The following is a 20,605-nucleotide window of genomic DNA, read 5'->3' on the forward strand; positions in this document are numbered from 1 at the left end:
TTGGAATTAATGAGATGATACATTATCGCTGCACCTCGCCAACCAAGATAACTTAAAATGCACTAGCTCAGGTTCCAGAAGCAGCCAAACTGTGATAGCACGAAACTCCACAGGGACCAATTTATTACGCTTCTTAACAGATTATATTAACCCAAACAAACCACCATGCTTCCAGCATCTTGCTGGCTTCCAATACCCGTTTCAAGCTGTTCAGATAGCACTGCCTCAGCAGCTGCAATGCAGACATAACCTGAGAGTGCCGATTCTTAAAATTTAATGTATTACAAATAGTCAGCAGATCTAAGTATTAGCTGAATTACAGATAAAAGGTAATATTTATTATAAGCTTATCATGAAGCCACCTTTAAAAAAGGAAACTCAAACCCCTTGAAGTCTTTCACATTGACTTAGTTGGGTTTAAAAACTTTACTGCTAACTGAAAAGACAGTATGTATGAGAGATTAATGCATATCCATGAATGTATTGACCCATCACTGGTCATTAAATCATCAACAACAGGTTGAAACACTGAATTGATTTATAAAGCTAGAGGATTTATGGTTGTTTATAACATTTGCTGAAGATAGAACCAGTAAATATAAAGGATTAAAGATGCTTCTGAAATTACCCGAGGTATACTGCTGATTTAAAAGAGAATATTAGAATGTAGCTTTCAAGAAGTATAGTAATCAAGGTTGATATTAATATGATATATCTAAGCATGTGTGAGAAAAGGACTGACAATGATAATTATTACCATTGAAGATTATTTTGATTAAATGATGCTTAAGTAATTAAACATAATTATCTGAAACCTTTCCATTTCCAACTTTAGCATGTTTGATTAAAATGTCACGTAGAAATAAGAATGTCCTGTATTAAATAAACCATGATTTCAATATTACAACCAAATCTTGTCTGCAGAACAAAGAATAAGGAGAAAATTATTTCAGTATTTTCCATTCTTGTGTGTTGAATTAATTAAAGCGATTGTTTTCTTTGAACAAACTTTGAACATTCCATGTTATTTGGTGTATGAGTAGTACAAGAGAAGAAGTGGCCTGCCCATGGCCACAGCTCCGGGAGAAGCCCAGGCTAGGGTGGATGAGGAGAGACCAAGCCCTGCCCTCGCCTCCCCCTCTCCTCTCTACTCCACTTACCCCTTCCTGCTAGGGCTCCTTGCTTCCCGCCAGACATCTGTGTCAGTACTTTGCTCTCACTCACCACCCTCTCTCATGTCCGGTACCTTCTGCTTCAAGGTGGACACAATGCAGGTCAACAGTAAGCGCTCCCAAAATCCATGGCTCCAGCAGCACCAGGGTGTCTCCTGCAGATGCCTCTGGGGAAGCAGGATGAGGTGAGTTTGCAGCCCCAGGCAAAGGCTGTTGATCCCCACAGCTCCCTTATGGCTAGGAGGCGCAGGGCTGACAGCCCTGCAGGCCCAGCCCCTGAAGGGAGGTGTCACCCCTTTCCCTCCCGTCCTCCCTGCTCTCATCATCTGCACTCACTTCACCAGTCTGCCTCCCAACCTAAGGCCTGTCCCTGCCCTGCAGCCCTTTTTATACCCACTGTGATGCCACCACCGCCCACCTGCTGCCTGCTGTGACATGACCACTGCGCAACTGCAGCTCACTGTGACCTGGGCACCGCCCACCCGCTGCCTGCTGTGACATGGCCACCGCGCAACTGCTGCTCAGTGTGACGTGGCCACCACTGTCCTTCCTGCTGACCTTCCTTGACCTTCGATATCTGCACAGGGAATAAAGCGTGCGTGCTGAGGGACAAGCACGAGGTGTGTGCATCGGCGCAGGGTTGTACCAAGCCAGCAGTGGCTGCCTGTTGGGAAGGGTGCTGTGGTGCTTTGAGCCTTTCATTCTCACAGCACTGAACTGGTATTGGGGCAGCGGGGATAGAAACTGCTGTTTGTATGGTCCAGCAGCAGATTGCTGCCTCTGGAGCAGAGGAGAGGTAGGCTGAAGACATGGCAAGGCATTTTAATTGCTTTCCTACATTTAGACATCTAAATTTAGTTGTAGGCAATCTGGTACTGAGAGATACCATGAGGGATTCATGTGCTCTGTGCTCTAGTGGCCATGATTCATCTGAACTATTTTAGAGCTTTATGTCAGGAGGGGATGAATCTGGGCCTAGAAATGCTGCTTTTCTTTTGTACTTTAGCACTAGAGATGAGCCTTTATTTTGACAAATAGAGCATTTCATCTTGCAACTTAAAATTATATGAATGAATGTTGAATAGCATATTGCATTATACATATCCTGTAGAAACTCCCGAAGGCATAACGACTACCAAATTGCAGTCACTTGCAGACCCTTGTCATTGATAGGTCAGACAGAAAGAAATCTGATATTTTTGGTCTAAATGTATCAAACTTGAAAAAAAAAAGACCCCTCTTTTTCTTCATTGCATTTTCAGGTGAGAAATTCATCAAAACCAGTTCTATTGGGCAAATCTTTTTTTTTTTTTCCCTAACTGATCAGTGACCCTTCACTTTCCTTCTCTCACAGTCATCAAAAATTTCCTGAGCAGCTGTAAGGGACTAGGAAAGAGAATAGCAGAGTCTGGTTACTGTTTAAATTAATACCTTAGAATATTAAAAGCTCCACTTTGAACAAAAGACTAACATTCCTGTTGTAAAAGAACAAATTTATCACCATATGGAAGGGCAAGCTGAAGTCTTACTAGTACATCCTAGAGAGTTTCAGCTAGTGTAATTACATAACTGTAGTACCTATTATAAAGGGAAAAAAATATAAATGAATGCAGAGAAATATAAGTAACTGGTCTGATGCTTGCAAATGGGGAAAAATGTAGAACTGATAATTCAGATTTTTTTTAGCTAAAAATAATCTTTAAATCTTAAAAATGATATTGATAGTATATATAGTACATACATAGAGCAAGTTAGAGGTAACACTGAAATGACAAACATGGAGCAAAGAAAACCAAGCAGAAGAAACTATGTGATGCAATACTCAGGCTACAATGGTGCCATTGTAAAAGTGAATTTCCCCATTTCCAGTTCATGACTATGACAGGCCACAGTATTGAAAATTAAGAGGAGGTTGTGGTCACAACATTTGGAGTTCTTCCAGAGTAACCTTTAGAGTTTTTGAAATGAGCACAATCATTTTCGTAAGTGCTCATTCATTTTTCATATGCCCAGTCTGTCTTCCATTCTGCATCTAAATGTATTACACTTGCACTTGCACTTTTAATGGATATCTAAGATTTTAATGGAATTTCAGTGAACTGCACTTTGTATTTCCCTCAAAAAGGAATGATTCATTAGGAGCTGAAGCCAGTCTCCTTTTTTCGTTCGGGCTAGTGAGGAGAGCCTGGAGGCATATTCTCTTAATTCCTAATATAAATGAAGTTAGATGACTGTAGAGCAAAATGATTATTTATGCTGAATAAGAAAACAGGCATAGTAGAGAAAATGTGAAATGGAAGGGGACAGAACAGAAAATATGTTTCTGCAAAATAGGGAATGAGGTAAGATGGTAGAAAGTTGTAGAAAGATTACATAAAGAAATGTAATCAAACTATAAGCACTATTTTCTTTCAGATACCATAAGCACAATAGATTTCATACCACATTAATCAGAGCTTTATAAATACAACAGAAAAAACTAAACATACAGGTGAATGATCACTTCAGTAGACTGACAAATGAAACAATTAAAACTTTTTAGGTATTTTCTTTAATTTGCTGACTCCAGTCACAGTCACTGCAGGAGCTGTCTGAGTGCTGATATCCCTCCTTGGAATAAATATACTTGATTTTTTTTTTAAAATACATTTCAGAGTGTATTTCTTCAGCTTTTTGGTAGAGTGGACTTAATAACAGAGATGTGTGCATGCCATGGTAGATCAGCATGCAGAACTGTAATTACAGCTATGTCAATTTTAGGCCCTCAAATCTTGTTAAAAACACCATTATATTGGAAAAGCTTGATTGCATCAATTGTGTAGCTATTCCTTTACATTTTGGAATGCATTTTTTAAAGGTGACACCATTTATCTCCATTTTCTAGTTCATCAACATGGCCCAGAATTTTTTTTAATAACCTCTAATGTGTAGCATCATATCTTAAAATCCTAATTAAAGAGGTGTTTTGTGCCAGCAAAGAAATTAAAAAGCATGAGCTTTCATATGTAATCATCTGGAAAGTGGGTAAAAATTCCCATTAAATGCTTGCACAGGTTTAGACTTCTAATGCACAAAACACTTCTTGTGTCAACTTCCTTTCACGTCCTAAACAGTTATAATCCAATAATTTTCATTTTAAAGACTGCAACTTTTTGAAAGACAAAGCTAGACCCCATTTTAGTAGCAGCTTATTTCAAAACATCTCTAAAGGAAACCTCTCTTGGAGATAGAATTGTAAAAAGCTGACATGTCACCAGGAATGTAAATAAACTTTATCTTTACTTAACATGGATTTCCCTGATACAAGTCCAGATTAGTGGGCCAGCAGGCATTTGCCTGTGTAAAGGATAACAGAAATAGAAGTTGCCCATTTAGTTCAGTAATAGTATTTTCCTAAGCAATTTTACAATGTCAGTCATCACACTCAGACTAGGGCTTCTACTACAAGAACTGATTGCCTTCAAGGTGACTAAGTGATAACAGAGAAAAAGAAGATGGCAGAAGTTCAAGTTATTGAACAGCTAGTTTAATCTTCTAAGCTGAAAATTTAAAACATCTCCATTTTCAGTTTTGTTACAATGTAAGAAATAAGGGCAATAAAATTTAGACCTTTTTGGCGCCTGTCACTCAGCCAGATCAACAATTAGAATAACAGGCACATGGTCTGATTTTCCAAAGAGTCCCACTCATGGATGTGAGTTAATCATCTTGCCTAGGAACACCAGGAAATACAGCCTTTTCATTTCTATGCCTAATTAGAAGCTGCTGTTCAGTGTAGGCAGGATTAGTCTGAGGTATGTGGCCTACTCATACAGGTAAACTGGGCAACATGCAGGTCACTCAAATCACTTGGCCAACACACAGAATTTATATAACATTCTCCGTATCCCTTGATTAACACATCCTTTAGGCTGTGTCTGAGCCCAAATTTCCTTTCCACCCACAACATGTAATGTCTACGATGTCCCTTAGGGATTATGCAGTATGTGCTGTGGAGAGTACCCATACCTGCTGGAAGGATAGGTAGTCACATTGTGCTTAGCTCAACAACTCCTCAATATCCCATCAACCCTTAAGAAAACATTGCTCAGCTACTGTCAACCAGACAAAATGACCAAGCTACAAGATACCTAATGCCACTTGCCGCTAAGTTAAATGGTATAGATGACTAGATCAAGCCCAGGCAACCTAAAAGAAATAGACAGGATGCAGTGTCCTGCTCCATATGTCTGAAATGTTGGAGTTGTTTTGGTATTTCATTGTCATTTTACATTTTGTTCTTTGTCAACTCATTGTCTTCCCTCTATAGTACCCATTCTCCTTTTTCTCCACACTAAATAACTACCTCTTCTGCAGAAACACTTAGTTGAGAGATGTACATTGTTGTATCAAATTCTTCATAAGTCTCAATCAGAAACTTCTCATTGACTTCACGAGGGGTTGGACCAAGCTGTATGAGTAGATTTGAGACTAGCTCTTTGAGAGGAGGTATTTTTACTTCCCAAGGGATTCCTTCTCATTCACAAAATTGAACAATTCAATCTTGAAAATGTGTCCTTTCTTTCCAGAGAAATTATTGAATCTGTACTCAGAATAATTCTGAGAAACTAATCATTTTATGTAATGCCCATGATAATTGAACGGTGTGCTACTGATAGTACACTGGAAAAAACTGGGTTGCAGAATTTCCCCTTTTGTAGCAAATGGTTTGAAGGCTTCTGGATTTCACATTGTAACTGTGAAACTTCTATCACTCACATACTTGTGAAGAAAAGTGATTCATTGAGGAAACAATTCTTTTCTACTTATCAAGCACAACCATATGTTTCATAGGTATTAAATAGTTTTCTATTGGACATTCTTGTTTTCACACTTCACAATACTCCCAAGCAAATTTTTGCACCTTTTATGCGGTACCAACCCTGCTTTTTACCAGTCTGAAATAAGTACCATTTTACAGTGTATTTGTAGTCACGGAGAATAACAAAAGAAAAAAAATAGATTCACCAGTTAAAAAAAACCCAACATGTAAATAAACCATAAATAAAATATAAATCATTATTAAAAGAACTTTAAAAAAAAGTATATTCAAAATCCTATATAGCTTGCCATTGACAAGTAGCTGCATAACAACCTTAGAAACTATTGTCACAGTTTATGATGCTTAGTGCTCAAAGGTTTGTAGGCAGCCAAAGAGGAAGAGGATCAGCTGGGCTATGGGTACATACCATTTGAATTACAAAACTGTTCCCTCAAATGGATAACAAGAAAGAATAATATTTTTCAAATATGAACATCATTTTGGCTTTATCTCTAGCAAACAGAAGGAAAAAGGAAAGTATGTTCATTTGCAATGTGACCTAAAAACCCCCCAAACCTGAATTATTCTTCAAACTTGAGAACATAATAAGAAAGAACTGCCATACCTGATCACTCCAAAGATGCACCTTCCTAAACACCTTGTCTCTGGTAAAAGCCAACTGTAGATATTAAGGGGAAAAGTATTATAAACTTCTGCCAGAAGTATTACAACTTCTGACAGTTACACTACTCATAAGCTCAGGAATACTGCAGAAATTAAGATGAATTAATAAAGGCACATTTGTGACTCCTGAGCTGGGGAGAGGGAGGAAACTGGAAGAGTGCATCACCACATGACAGTGTGCTGGAATAATGCATTTGAGAGAAGTCAGCTGTGCACTAATAACACATTAGCACCGCTGTTTAAGAGTTTTATCCACAAAGGAGAAGCTGGTCAATAGCCATTTTGACTAATCATTTTTGAGTTAATGCTTTGACTCCTCTGTTTTGGAGGACTCCTTTCCATGGAAAAACAAACAGAAACATTTAAAAAACCTCCTAATTCCTCCAGAACTTAAGGAAACCCAATATAGACTGTAGCAATACTTGTACCTTGACTGAGAATCTACAGAGAAAAGTAAAGACACCTAAGTTAGTTACAGCTGTCAAGCAGAAAAAGTAATTTTTCTGCTATGAAGTTGGAAAAGGTAACATGGTACTGGGGTTAAAAAAAAGATGCTATCCTGCCAAATTACTCCCTCTGCCTAGTACACTAACCAACAATGAAAAACAAGCTATTGAAAAGAAGAAAGAAAGAAAGAAAGAGAAAGAAAGAAAGAAAGAAAGAAAGAAAGAAAGAAAGAAAAAGAAAGAAAGAACTTGCTTTTTGACATCATCTGGAACTCCACAAAGATAAAGGGAATACACATGGCAAGGGGAGGATGTTTCTTCACAGTTTTCCAGAGCTTTTTAACCCAACATGAGCAAAGCACAGAATACTTTGATTTTGGGTGGGAATCTGCATATGGAAAAGTAAGGACACCCGAAAGACTGTGTTGCCAGAAAGAGCAATTGATTCCTGGTTTTCCCATGTAATTTGGAAGAAGATAAGGCGAGACAAAGAGGTGTATTTTCTCTGCAGCCATCTTTTTTTTCAATGGTGTGCCATAAAAATATTAACTGGAAATATATACTCTCTGTATTAAACACAAATATATGCGTGCAACCCCCTCCCCCATTAAAGAGCCTACTGTTGCCTTCCATGCTGAAAGTGAAGAAAATTAAAGAGTGAAAGGATACTTCTTTACATACAGCCCCCTTCTTCCAAACATCACTTGAACTTTTTGCTGTTAATAGAATCCTCCCCCCTGCCCCCCCGCCCCAGCCCCAGCAGGGGGAGGGTCCCATTTGTTTCTCAATACATTCACAGAAAGTTTTGCTGTTGTCCTCTGCAATACTCTGAGCACATTTCTGTGGAAGCTGGCATTTATTTATTCAGATGAACACATATTATATGTCTCCTATCAGAAGTCATAACTGCTTCTCAGGAATTATATTGCCTGCTGCTTTACTAAAGACTTCTTGATACATTTATGCCTGATGGTGGGTAAAAGAAGTGGGTGACAGACACCTGCTGAAAACTTGGCACTGCCACCTTTTTCAGGCACCAGTACTACAGAGCATCTGAGTGAGTGGGCTGAAGGTACTGGTCTTTATAGCTATCCATCCATCACCCACTGCTGCAGTTACACTACTCTCTTCCTTCTCAGCTTCAGGACGAGAATACCATTACAAAAATTCTCAAGTTTATGCAAAAGGCATGGGGAACCTTCCAACCTACCCTCCTCAGCACCAGGATTATGTCAGAAGCACCATTCAACACAGTGTTGTTGCCTAGTGATATGTTGTTTTGATTTTAGCCACCACTCACTATGTCTTTCAAACCCTTTTCAAACAGGTTAATTCCTGTTTAACTGTTCCCATTATGCTCTGCCTCTGTAACAGTTGTTACACAAATCTGTTATCCATTAATATTGACAAGACTCAAGACTTCAGCCACTTACCTGCACTTTGTTCAAGATACTATTTTGTCTGTGGGTTTTTTTTCAGGACCTGTACATACAAACTGTAGTGTGACTCATTGTGCATATTAATAAAATTGATTTCTGCCACACCTGAGCCAATGGCTTGGGAGAGATACATACACAGCTGTTTGGTTGCCAGCCCATCCCTCAGTGATCAGGCAAGAAATCATGGTCAGAAGGAATATATGGCAGGAGCCATAGTAAATTAAATAGGCAGGAGCAGTAGTGAATGAAATAAAGCATGAATACATTGGCATCAGTGATGGAGAATCTTCTTCCACCTGAGAAGCATGAATAATAAGTACACCTTTTCAGATCAAAAAGTTTTTACAGCACTATTTCAGAGGCAGCCAATGGTCCACTAACCTGGTGGTTCAAGAGGCAACCCATTCTACTGCTGCACAAATGGGAAATATTCTCATTGCCCACTGAATTGATTAATTCATACCTGGAATTATCCATCATGTCCCAGGAAAATATCTCTCCCTGAAGGAGCCATCTGCATGGGGCATAATAATGCCTGCCTGTTCATCTGTATTTGCTTCCCAGATCTCATGCTGCAAAACGTCTGCCTCTGTTTCTTCTCAGCAATCCTCCATGACAGCTTTTATTTTTTGGTACACAGATTCCTCAAAGAATGTCCTTGAGGGGATGGATGCAACAAAAGAATAATCCCCAAAGCAGCCAAATATGGAACTGTAGGGAGTAAACAGTTTTAGCAAGTTTCATAGCTTTTCAGGTAATTTGAGATTCATGGATGAATAATATAAACAACTGGAAATAGGTCCAGGTGCACACAGAGTAATAGACTCTTTTGCTGAGAAAGTGATACTGCATGCAGGCATAGATTTACCTATGAAACTAGAAGAACTTAAAAGTCTCTTACAATGCGTAGAACCTCTCATCCCTAGCACTAACTGCTAATTAATCCCTCAGTTAATTGGCTTTCTGTAGATTTGTTCCAAAATATATAAATAATACTAGCTTAAATATAACACAGGAAGATATTACTACAAAAAGAATGCCATAATGAAAAGAAAGCAACCTGGGATCTTAACTCTCTTTGAATTTGTCTTGCCATTCACTTCTACAAAATGAGTCATTTCAAATTTGCTAATTCATCCAGGCACCTATGCCAATTTCTAAGAATTATTCCTAACATACCTCCCATCCTGAAGTATTAATCTTTTCATAGATTACTGCTCAACAATACTTTATCTTGTACTTCATTTATATCAGTTAGATTCTTTGAGTGATCTACTTCAGAATGTAGGGTCTTAAGGAAAAACCTCTAATAAAACAGCCTCAGTTTTGGGGTTTCTTTTTCATGCTTTTTCTTCAGATATTGCTTTAACATAGAAATTACTCCTTACACATCACCATCTAATATATCTAGTGCAGTATCTCTTTCCATTTCCAGATGCTTCAGAGACAAATCCCTGTTCTGTACTTGTGTTTACGGGGTTACCTGCCTTTTAGAAAGATCAGCCCCCCCCCCCCCTTTTTTTTTTTCTTAGTGGTTTGTCTCCTTGAATCACCTCTTATCTTTTTTCATCAAGCCACAGTAGCTATCTAATGTTAGGTAAAAATTGTTGCTACACTTACATAAAAGTAATTGTTCTCACTACTAATTCATATTTTACTGTATTTGAGGGGCTGCTGTAGCTCCAAATCCCCAGTCACAGAGAGCAGTGAGACCAGCATCACTGTGTCACTCTGGGGAGCCCAGCCGTGCCTTCAGCCAGGCCATATCCTGCACTAGAGGGCTGGGGAGCCACAGTTATCTCTCCTGTGAACTATTCCCAGAAATACTTATTTTGGTATGCAGCTCATATGGTCAGGAAAATTGGCCATACCAGGTTGCAGTCTATCTTTCATCCCATTAAGTCAATTTTATTCATTTTGATGCATATTCTTTGTAAATGGTGTAGATATCATGCTGGTTTTAGTGGCAAAGTCAAAAGTATGAACTAATTATTTTGGTTACTCATTATCCTGCTGAGACAAACATGATGAAGAACAAAAGGCAGAATTTAGTAAATTAGCTGGCAATGCTAATCTGGTGTGAATTTTGAGCATTACTCAGGAAATATAAGCATTATGAAAAGATCTAGTGAAATCAGAAATGCCGTCTGGTAATAATAACAGAAGAATGGACTTGTTCTCTAATTATCAGACATGAATTTGGGAAATTTGGCTTCCAAGGCACCATGACTTCACAGTTCATTACATTCTCAATGATTCATATTATGAATATGTCCTTTTAATTGCTCTTTGTTGTCTTGACCCTTATTATAAGAGGATCGTTCATTCTTTCAAGATAGGGGTTACCCTTGTGTTCAGAGTACTGCCTTAATCTAAGCAGATTTGTTGCATCCAAATTTTAGCAGATAATGAGAATCCAAGTGCAAGGCACAGCTACAGAGACTAATAATCCAGAGTGGGAGAGAGAGTCCTCTCAAAGTACAAAAGAGAGCTGACAGAAGGAACACATTAAAGGAAGATTTATGTTGATCACCATAGGGTTAGACCTTTCAATTTCTCTATTACATTGATATCACAGGTTTAGTATCATACTGTGGGGTCCTCATAAGCATATACTTGAAATAAACTGCCCTGACTGTGCTTCCCATGGGGAAGATTAGAATTTGTAAACTGGACAGTCCTTTCCACTTTCCACCAGAGCTACATATAGGACATGTACAAGTCAACACATGATACATCTTATAGAGGTACTAAGTCTTAGGAGAGCTTTCAGCATGTTTGGAACATGTGCTGTAGCTGACAGAATGCATTCAAAATACTAGCACTACTAGCACTACAAAATACTAAGCACTAAACACTCAGGTTACACATTCAATTTTCATGTTCCCTGAGACTTCAAAAGTCCCACTCCAACTGATTTCCATACTCATATCAATATCAGTGTGAGTTGAATCAGTCCCATTCTCTGTTTAAAAGCTGCTACAAACCACAGATTTATATAGGTACTTTGAATTCTCAGTATAATGGAAAATTATTTATGTACATACTGAACAGATCAAATTTTATTGACTTAAAAGCCTTAATAGTCTATATTGACATTGACTGAACACAGTCAATCAATATAAAGTGTAAGTTATGATGTTAGCTTATTGCTTCGTTCTGGTTTCCTTTAGCATTGACTAGTCTTAGAAATGGTTAAAAGATCAAAAAGTACTGAATACTAAAGAACTTTGAGAAAGCTTCTCACCTCGTTAGTGAAAAAGATGTTCAAAGTTCAAAGAAAAAGAGAACATGAACTTATGGAAGAGCAGGCACCAGAAAAAAGTCTGAGTTAATCATAAAAGCAGAGAAAAGGAAGACTTACTTTTTGGATTTCTTATAGACATATATTACATCTTGCCTAACTGCCATTATCCAAGAATAAGAAAATAAGAATGTCTAGTCTTTTTGCTTAGCATCAGTTTCCCTAAAAAACAGTCCTTTTCACATAGACCTTGGAGAAGTCATAGCATATGCATTTACCCCTATGGGTTTTTTTAAATCAAAAAGGAAAACTAGGCAGAAACCTTGTTAATGTTTCATATCTTAGCTTCTGATAACCTTCTAACTTATTAACACTAAACTAATAAAGTCCAGCTAAAGTTTGGGTTGTCTGAACACAGTTTTCTCTAGCACAGATGACATAACAGCAGTTTCACGTGTTCTACTGTCAACTCCATCCATTGTATAGAGGCAAAAATAGCAAATTCTGAAATATATTGTCTTATAATATGAAACCTTGAGTACTACGCTTTAAGACTGAACTTTCTAATCTTTTCACAGACGTGACTATCTAAAGGTATATATTATGTATACTTACTGTAATACCATGACAATGAAGCAAACACAAAGATCACCAAGCATCAAAACAATTCAGTTTTATGCAAAACTGCTCACATACAATTTTTACTTTCATGAATTAAAATTATGCAAGCGTATTAATGAATACTAACACTGATTCATCAACATTGCAGTAAGAGGGTGTGCAAAGATTTATTTATGATCTTCTAACATATTGGCCAGCAAAGTGTTTTTTCCAAAATGCAGTCTTGCACAACTTGGCAAACACACAGAAGAGTAATTTTGCTTGTGATTATATTGATTTTTTTTTGCTGAATGGTAATGAATTTTAAATTGTCTTTGTTAATTTTACTTTTTAATTATGGGACAATATGAACTTACTGGAGCTGATTAAAAATTGATTCACCCATTCTTTAGTGAAAGTTCTAGTCCCAAATCCCTAAATTAGAATGGGCTTATTTAAAGTGCAATTTAAACTTTAAAGAGAGAAAGTATAGAGAGTCATTTTAAATAGTTTTAAATTCTCAAGTAGTTCTTCTTACTATTTTTCGTATGATGTATGGATACAGGTAAAACAGAATGTCCTTTCACTAAAAATCCCGACTATATAATGTTTTCATTTTTGTGTATGTGGCTATATATTTCATAAACAAATTAGCGTGGTACTGCCAATAAAATCTTTCTTCAAGTATTAATGGTTTCAAGCTGCGCTTCCAAGAAAATGAGAAATCATCTATATGGAGTTTATTTCTGGTTATATATGTCAGTACTGAAACAGAGTGGTCAAATGGCACATAGAGGAAATCCTTATTGCAGGAACTACAGATAAACAATCTTGCAAAGTGTAACTCTAAGTGGGAGAACCCAAAACATAATGCAGCAACTAGTGCTGTGGAAGTATTTTGTGAGATATATATATTTAATGTTCCACTGACATGGATTTACAAACCATGGAAGCAAGGAACAAGAAGAATCACTGTTCATATCTGTAACTATTTCACACAGTGGGAATAATTTGTTAAAAATATTACCATCATGCTATGTACAAAACATAAGCAAAAAAAAGGTGTTCAACTTGGTCTCAAAAGAAACTTGCATTTCAACCTCTCAGAAGAGAGGCACTAGCAGTTACCTATAAAAATTTAATCATGAATCCACAAAACTAACTCAAAAATTTCTCACAGTGGGAAACATTACATCCTTTTATTAGGTAACCGGTGCAATAAAATAGGAGCAGGGTAGAAAGCTTGAATACAGCTTGAAGACAGAATGATAGATACCAAAACTCATCCTTGGGATAAGCCATGAGCTGATTCACCCAGCTTATGAGGTTGGGGACACAGGTTCGTATAACTGTGGTTCATCACAGCCGTTTCCTCAAAACCACTTAGAGACACTGGAGACTCCTGCAAAATGCAGTTTCAGAATTTCTGCTAAGGATTGGGGTTCCGTTTGAAAATAGTGAGACTAATATTTCTGCCTTAATATGATAAAAAGCCAGGGTAGAAGGTACAACTGAAGCATAAGATATAAATGAACCAAGCAGTCCTTAGTTCTCTGTTTTTCCTCAGAGGTTTGCACCAGAGAGTGAGAACTGTGTAGGGGTTATTCCCTCTTCAAAGACAACTTCATTCCAAATCATACTTTGTGCACATTTCTTCGTATAGTATTATAACGCTGGTGTCACAACATAGTGCTGCTGCACATTTCTTTCCACACTACTTTTTCTTCATTTGTGGCCAAATATTCAGCTTTGCAATTACTACTGTGCATTGTTCTTACATACACTGTAATGAAGAATCTCTCCTTGGGAGCCTATCATTCCTATGGGACTGAGCTTTCCAAAGAAAATACCCTGGATATTTTCGAGGGTCCTCTCCAAAGAGATATTAAATTAAATAACTTATACTTGAAATACACAGAGATTTCATGTCACTGCTTTCCTGTCCATGTAGAAGCCAGCCTTCAGAATACCAGACATATGCTACTCTTTGGCAGAGTTGACACTGGCATCAGGACAAGACATTCATGCAAAAAAACCCCAGGGAAAACAGTATAACACTATGTGTTTGAACAGTAATGCTGCATGTTACTCCTCCTGCTTCCAAGTGCCAGATTCTGTTTACATTCATTAAATAAATTTTCCTATCCATGAAAGCAGAGGAAATATTTATATGTATGTATGTATGTACAGTGAGCTATGACCAATTTTGCCGGTAGATGGTATGATATGAGCTGAAATCTAATTTAGTAAATGTAAAATAAATGTTGAATTTGTATGCGTTTTATTTCAACATCCACAATACTGAATGTTTAAGAAATTGTCATAAATCTCTCCATTTAAAATTTTGGATAACCTGTTACAGTTTCTGTTTATACTTCAGAGTTCCTTCTGTTCTGTGTCATACATTTAACATGAAGCCAATTTGGTTTTTTTATGTTTGCTTGGCCACATATAATGAATGAGATACGTGTTTCAGAGAAATTAGGTCTATTCATAACCACTACTCCACACATATTTTGTTTACTTCCTTATATATACACTTTCATAAGTGGGATATAAACACATGGATAGTCACTAGGATGCCTTCTGTTGTGGTGTATTTTGTCTGTTTGCATTGGATGATATGTTTATATCAGGTCTAATAAGTAACCAACAGTTTTACAGCTATGAGCACTTATTTTTTTAATTTAGACTTTTGGAGGAACTGACCATTCAAATGCCCTAGAGCTGTCCAAAAATACTTTTTAAAAACATGTTGTATAATTTATGTTGACTTCACAGTGTCTGTAAGTAATTACATTAATCTATTTGCATGCCTGATAAATTTTCCTGACTGCTATTTACAAACGGTTCTTCTACTAAAACCTCTAGAAGAAATGTCTACACACACACACACACATACATACACACACATATATTTTATATACCACTGGCTGGCAGAGTGGAATTTAAAAATGGGAAAGAATCAATGTGAATACGGATCTGTGGATCCACTACAGTTTTTTAATTACTGTTCTCAGATTTTTAGAATCTATTCAGGAAAGTTTCCAAACACATGTATGGAATTTATGCATCCATGGCACTCACTGACATTCATTAGGGTTTAGAGGATTAACTCCATCAAGCTCCATGGAAAAAATCCCTCTGCTAGGATTCATACAAGGCTGTTCTTCTAAAGAAATCCCAGTGGTGAGCTTAATAATGTCTTGGCCAAGGGGTAAATCTCTTCAAAGCTCATGCATACCAATAGAGACTAAAGCATGATCTAGGGCCTGTTTTTCATTGATCAGGAGAGAAAGCTCCACAAATTTAAAAATATATTGGACTGAGCTCTTCATATACCTTGGTATACTTTTTTGTATAGTTAGCTAATGGAAAACAATCACGATAAAGACCTGCACATTTATTAATTATACATTCCAGAGAAGCAATTTATTTTAATACTATGCCAATTTAAACCCAGTTAGGATTTTAAATCTTAAGAGATATAATGACATACTGGAACAATCTTGATTACAGAGTTAACTAGAGAGCAAGTAGTTTATTTTTTATTAAAAATTAATAATTCATGCACCTTAATTGTTGGATAATGATGGTTTTGTCTGCTATATGTAGTTTAAAATTATAAAACAGTGCTTTACAGTTATGATTTAAAGTATTCATTTTCATAAAATACATGTCAAAGGGTTGCTATTAAAACAGTTATCAAAAATCTAATGCAAATAAAAAATCTGCTCATTTAAAATAAAAAAACCCAATCCTAATAAGTCTGAGTTGCCAAGTCTTCTATTTTTTGCTTTCTCAGGGAAAACCACAAAGAGTTCTCTTGAGTTAATAATCAGAATAAACCAGGACCATAAGCAGCCCAGAAATTCTGAGGGCCCAGTCCTCTTACTGAAGTTGAAGGCTCCAGACAGGAACTCATGAGCTTTCCTTCAGATTTAATTCTAGATGTCCGTTCTTCATGCACACATGAATAAATGGGAAAATTATTTCTGTTAGCTAGATCTTACATTTAAGCAGAAATGCAGTCATCATGGTGCCTTAATATTGTGTGTACACTCTCTAACTCAGTTTTCTCAGCATTATTTAGATGTGCTTAGTGCTTAAACCTGATAGAAAGACTTCCCACCCATAGCACCCATAGCAATTAACTTTACCCTGCAGTTTTGTTCTACCTAGTTGTCCTTGAATATTGTCTTGGTTTTTTCTGTGCTGTTCATTTGAATTAGTTTGAATTTCTTCCCGGAAGTTGTTTGTAATCTAAAAACTGTATCAATCTTTGTCCCTATTTTTCCATTTTTAATTTCCCAAGAGATATAAGTGGATTTCCCAATTTAAGCATATGACAAAGAGCACTCCCTTTCAGAGCATCCTTTCCCTTTTTCTCTCGTATTTCACTTATACCAGCCACAGCAGTTGTTACCTGGAAAGACAATTTTTGATGAATAAGGGCCTCTCTATGCTCAGGTGGAACTCCATGGGACTCTAACACTAGCTGCTGAGTTTACAGTACATATCAAGTCAAAAAATGTGTTATGAAATTACCAGGATATGTCATACTCTCTCCTGAGTGAGAATTAAATAGCAGTAAAGAAGATATGGTGACAATCTATACCTTGCATCATCAAAACTAGGATTATTTTTAACTATAGTGTCATGTTGGACATATTATATCCCATGCTGTTTAAATATGATCAGCATAAGAACCAATGCAAAATTTATATATATCTACTGAGAAGCATTTAATGGAATTTCCCACAGGAATCATAGAATAGTTTGGGTTGGAAGGGACCTTTAAAGGTCATCTAGTCCAACCCCCCTGCAGTGAGCAGGGACATCTTCAACTAGGTCAGGTTGCTCAGAGCCCCATCCAACCTGACCTTGAATGTTTCCAGGGATGGGGCATCTACCACCTCTCTGGGCAACCTGTTCCAGTGTTTCACCACCCTCATTGTAAAAAATGTCTTTCTTATATCTAGTCTGAATCTACCCCCTTTTAGTTTAAAACCATTACCCCTTGTCCTATCACTACAGACCCTGCTAAAAAGTCTGTCCCCAGTCATAGAATCATAGAATGGTTTGGGTTGGAAAGGACCTTTAAAGATCATTTAGTCCAACCCCCCTGCTATGGACAGGGACATCATTCACTAGACCAGGAACAAAAGAGTGCTCTCTCTGAAAGCAATGAGATCTAGCAGTCTGAACAGCAGAGCATGGGGGGATTGTGTTCTCAAGCACTTAGGTACTGGGAGTGTTTCCCTGGGGAGTTTGTCACCTGGACAGTGACCTTCACTGTCTTCTCCATTTCAGAAAATTCAGAACTCTGTCAAAACAGCAGAGTATCTGTGCAGCTGAATTTTCCTTGGTACACGTAGTCTGAAAACATAGATACATGAATCTCACTGTGCTTATATGGCTCCCTTTCTATTTGTTAGATGATATAAAACTGGAAGAAATGGTCAGTACACCAGATGGGTGCACAGCCATTCAGAGGGACCTCTAAAGACTGGAGAAATGGGTCAACATGAACCTCATGGAGTTCAACAAAGGAAAGTGCCAAGTCCTGCCCCTGGGGAGGAAAAACCCCATGCATCAGTTGGCTGGGGGCCAACCACCTGGAAAGCAGCTGTATGGAAAAAAACTTGGGGTCCTGGTGGTCAACAAGTTGACTAAAAGTGAGCAATGTGCTCTTGGAGCAAAGCAGACCAACAGCATCCTGGGCTGCATTAGAGATGCCAGAAGTTGAAGAAGGTTATCCTCCTCCTCTGCTCACCACTTGAGACACATCTGGAGTGCTGGGTCCAGTGCTGGGCTCCCTGGTACAAGAGGGACATGGACTTACTGGAGCAAGTCCAGCAAAGGACCACTAAGGTGCTGAAGGACTTGGAGCATCTTACCTCCAGGGAGACGCTGAGAGAGCTGGGACTGTTCAGCCTGGGGAAGAGAAGGCTCAGGGGGATCTTATCAGTGTGTGTAAATACCTGATGGGATTTTTATCCCTGATGGGATACCTCAAGAAGGCAGAGGCAGACTATTCTCAGCAGTATCCAGTGATAGGACAAGAGGAAATGGGCATAGATGGAAATACAAGAAATTCTGTTTAAATGTAAGGAAGTGTTTTACTGCAAGGTTGATCCAACACTGGAACAGGTTGCCCAGAGAGGCTGTGGCTTCTTTGTTCTTGGAAATATTCACAACCCAACTGGACAGAGTCGTGGGCAACCTGCTTAATTGATCCTGCTTTGAGCAGGGGTTTTTGACTAGGTGATCTCCAGGGGTCCCTGCCAAACTCAGCCACTCTTTGATTCTATGGTTCTAAGTGTTTTTCTCATCTCTGTAACGCCAGCCAGCCTTTTGGCTCTCGTACCTCCTCGGAGTGTAAATACTTAGGGACACAGTGCAGTTTAAGTTTATGCCATGTCTTCAAAATTACAGCATTAGCCCAGCTGTTCATACTGTATCTATACTTTCTAAGTCACTTAATGTCTTTGTTAAAGCCAAGCAATATTGCATTTGTCACACTGTGATGCACTAAGTAACTATTTTAAATTGGTGATGTTCACTGAAGAAAGTGCTAAGATGACTACTTTTTCTGGACTGGAACAGCAGAGAAAAGCACATATTTGCAAGACGAAAAGCATGTTAATAGAGGCCTGTTTATGACAACACATAATATAAACTGATGATTAACCAGGCTTGCACATATGGCAAATGAAAATTATACACAAAATCAAAATTCATGCATATATCTAAAGATAAATTGAGCACTGTGTAATTCTAGGGACATGTTTTTCCTTTCTTTTGGAAAATGTCTACTTCACTTTGAATGATAACATAATGTAACTACAAAGCAGCACTAAAAGTAGTGCTGTTCTGAAAGTCCAAGGAGGCAGGCACAAATTTAAAGCAGTAGTCTAAAAACCATGACTAAAAGCTGCCTCTTCTCTCCCACCACCACCATTTAAATTCAGATACTACAAGGTGTAGTCTCACATCATGTACTACTGTTATGCGTAAACAGTCTCTCCCTCTTTTATGTTTCAACAAAGACTGAACCTGCTTCTGAACTTCTGGATATTGCCCTGTGTTAGTGAAGTCCAGAAATCAAGACAGCAAATAGGAGATTTATGACAATATGTTTTATGCTGGGATCAAAAACTTCTCATAGAGATTTTAGAGATTTTCAAATTCATCTTTGGCTACCATAGCCCTGGATTGCAATAATGAAGATAAAAACATGTCTAAGCATAAAAACCAGCAGCTTGGACATGCTGTGTGAAGGAAATGAGACAAGTGATGGCTCAATCTGCCCAACGCTTTGGACACCTGTACATTAATGCAAGAAGTGTGGGGAAGAAGCAAGAGAAGCTGAATAGGAATTCTTAATATTAAGCACTTAATGACTAGAACTACAGAAGCTTAGTAAATTAGACACTTTACTGCAATGGAAAAGGCTAGCATGTTCACATATGACAGCTGTCTTGAGATCCACATTTGGGAAGTTATCCTTGCTGAAAGTCTGGGAACTTGAAACTGGGTGTTAAACATGTTAGTGTCCATTGCAGATGACTAAACCATGAAAATGCAGTGAACAGGACTTTTGTGAGCAAATACCACAATTATCCAAGGCACAATACAAGGTAATAATGGAGATTTACACTACCCAGACAATCTTTAAAAAGAAAATGAATGCAGTACAACATGGATTAATCTGGAAGTTACAGTGATGATAAATATTACAGATGCACATACACATACAGGAGGTAGAAAAAAGCAATCAGTGCAAAGACTTTTGTATATTTAATCAATAGACACGAATTGACTGAGCTCATGGTGAAACGCAGCTTGGATGACAATGACCATGGTATGATAAGAGTTAATGAAACTTAGGAAAGAAAGAAGGCTGGATAGCAGAATAGAAACAAATAGACTTTAAGAAAACAGAGTTCAATAGATTTAACAAATCCCTAGGTAAGAGGTCATATGGCGGGAAAAAAGAATTACAAAGAGTGGCAGTTCCACAAACAATATTAATGGTGCAAGAACAAGCACAAACTATCCCAATACAGAAGCTGAAAATAACTAAATCAGAAGCTCCTCACCAGTGTCAAGCAAAAGACGGAAGCACAGAGAAAGTGGAAATAGGTCAATTATACTATACAATACAAAATATATATTATACTATACAAAAAATATAGGAAGACTGTGTAGAAAGA

General features: G+C 37.7%; 1 long non-coding RNA gene across 1 annotated transcript in view; it reads right to left on the bottom strand.

Annotated features, from left to right (window-relative positions):
* Positions 1 to 1,166: 1,166 nt before the first annotated feature.
* Positions 1,167 to 20,605, bottom strand: part of LOC142413343 (uncharacterized) — a 59,949-nt gene continuing 40,510 nt past the window's right edge. Inside the window, exons 2-3 of the long non-coding RNA XR_012776796.1 lie at positions 2,702 to 2,750; positions 1,167 to 1,339 (exon numbers count right to left, since the gene is read on the bottom strand). This is a non-coding gene — a long non-coding RNA (uncharacterized LOC142413343). The remainder of the gene's footprint in view (positions 1,340 to 2,701; positions 2,751 to 20,605) is intronic.

This window comes from Mycteria americana, chromosome 8 (genome assembly GCF_035582795.1).
Source record: "Mycteria americana isolate JAX WOST 10 ecotype Jacksonville Zoo and Gardens chromosome 8, USCA_MyAme_1.0, whole genome shotgun sequence".
Classification (NCBI taxonomy): Eukaryota; Metazoa; Chordata; class Aves; order Ciconiiformes; family Ciconiidae; genus Mycteria; species Mycteria americana.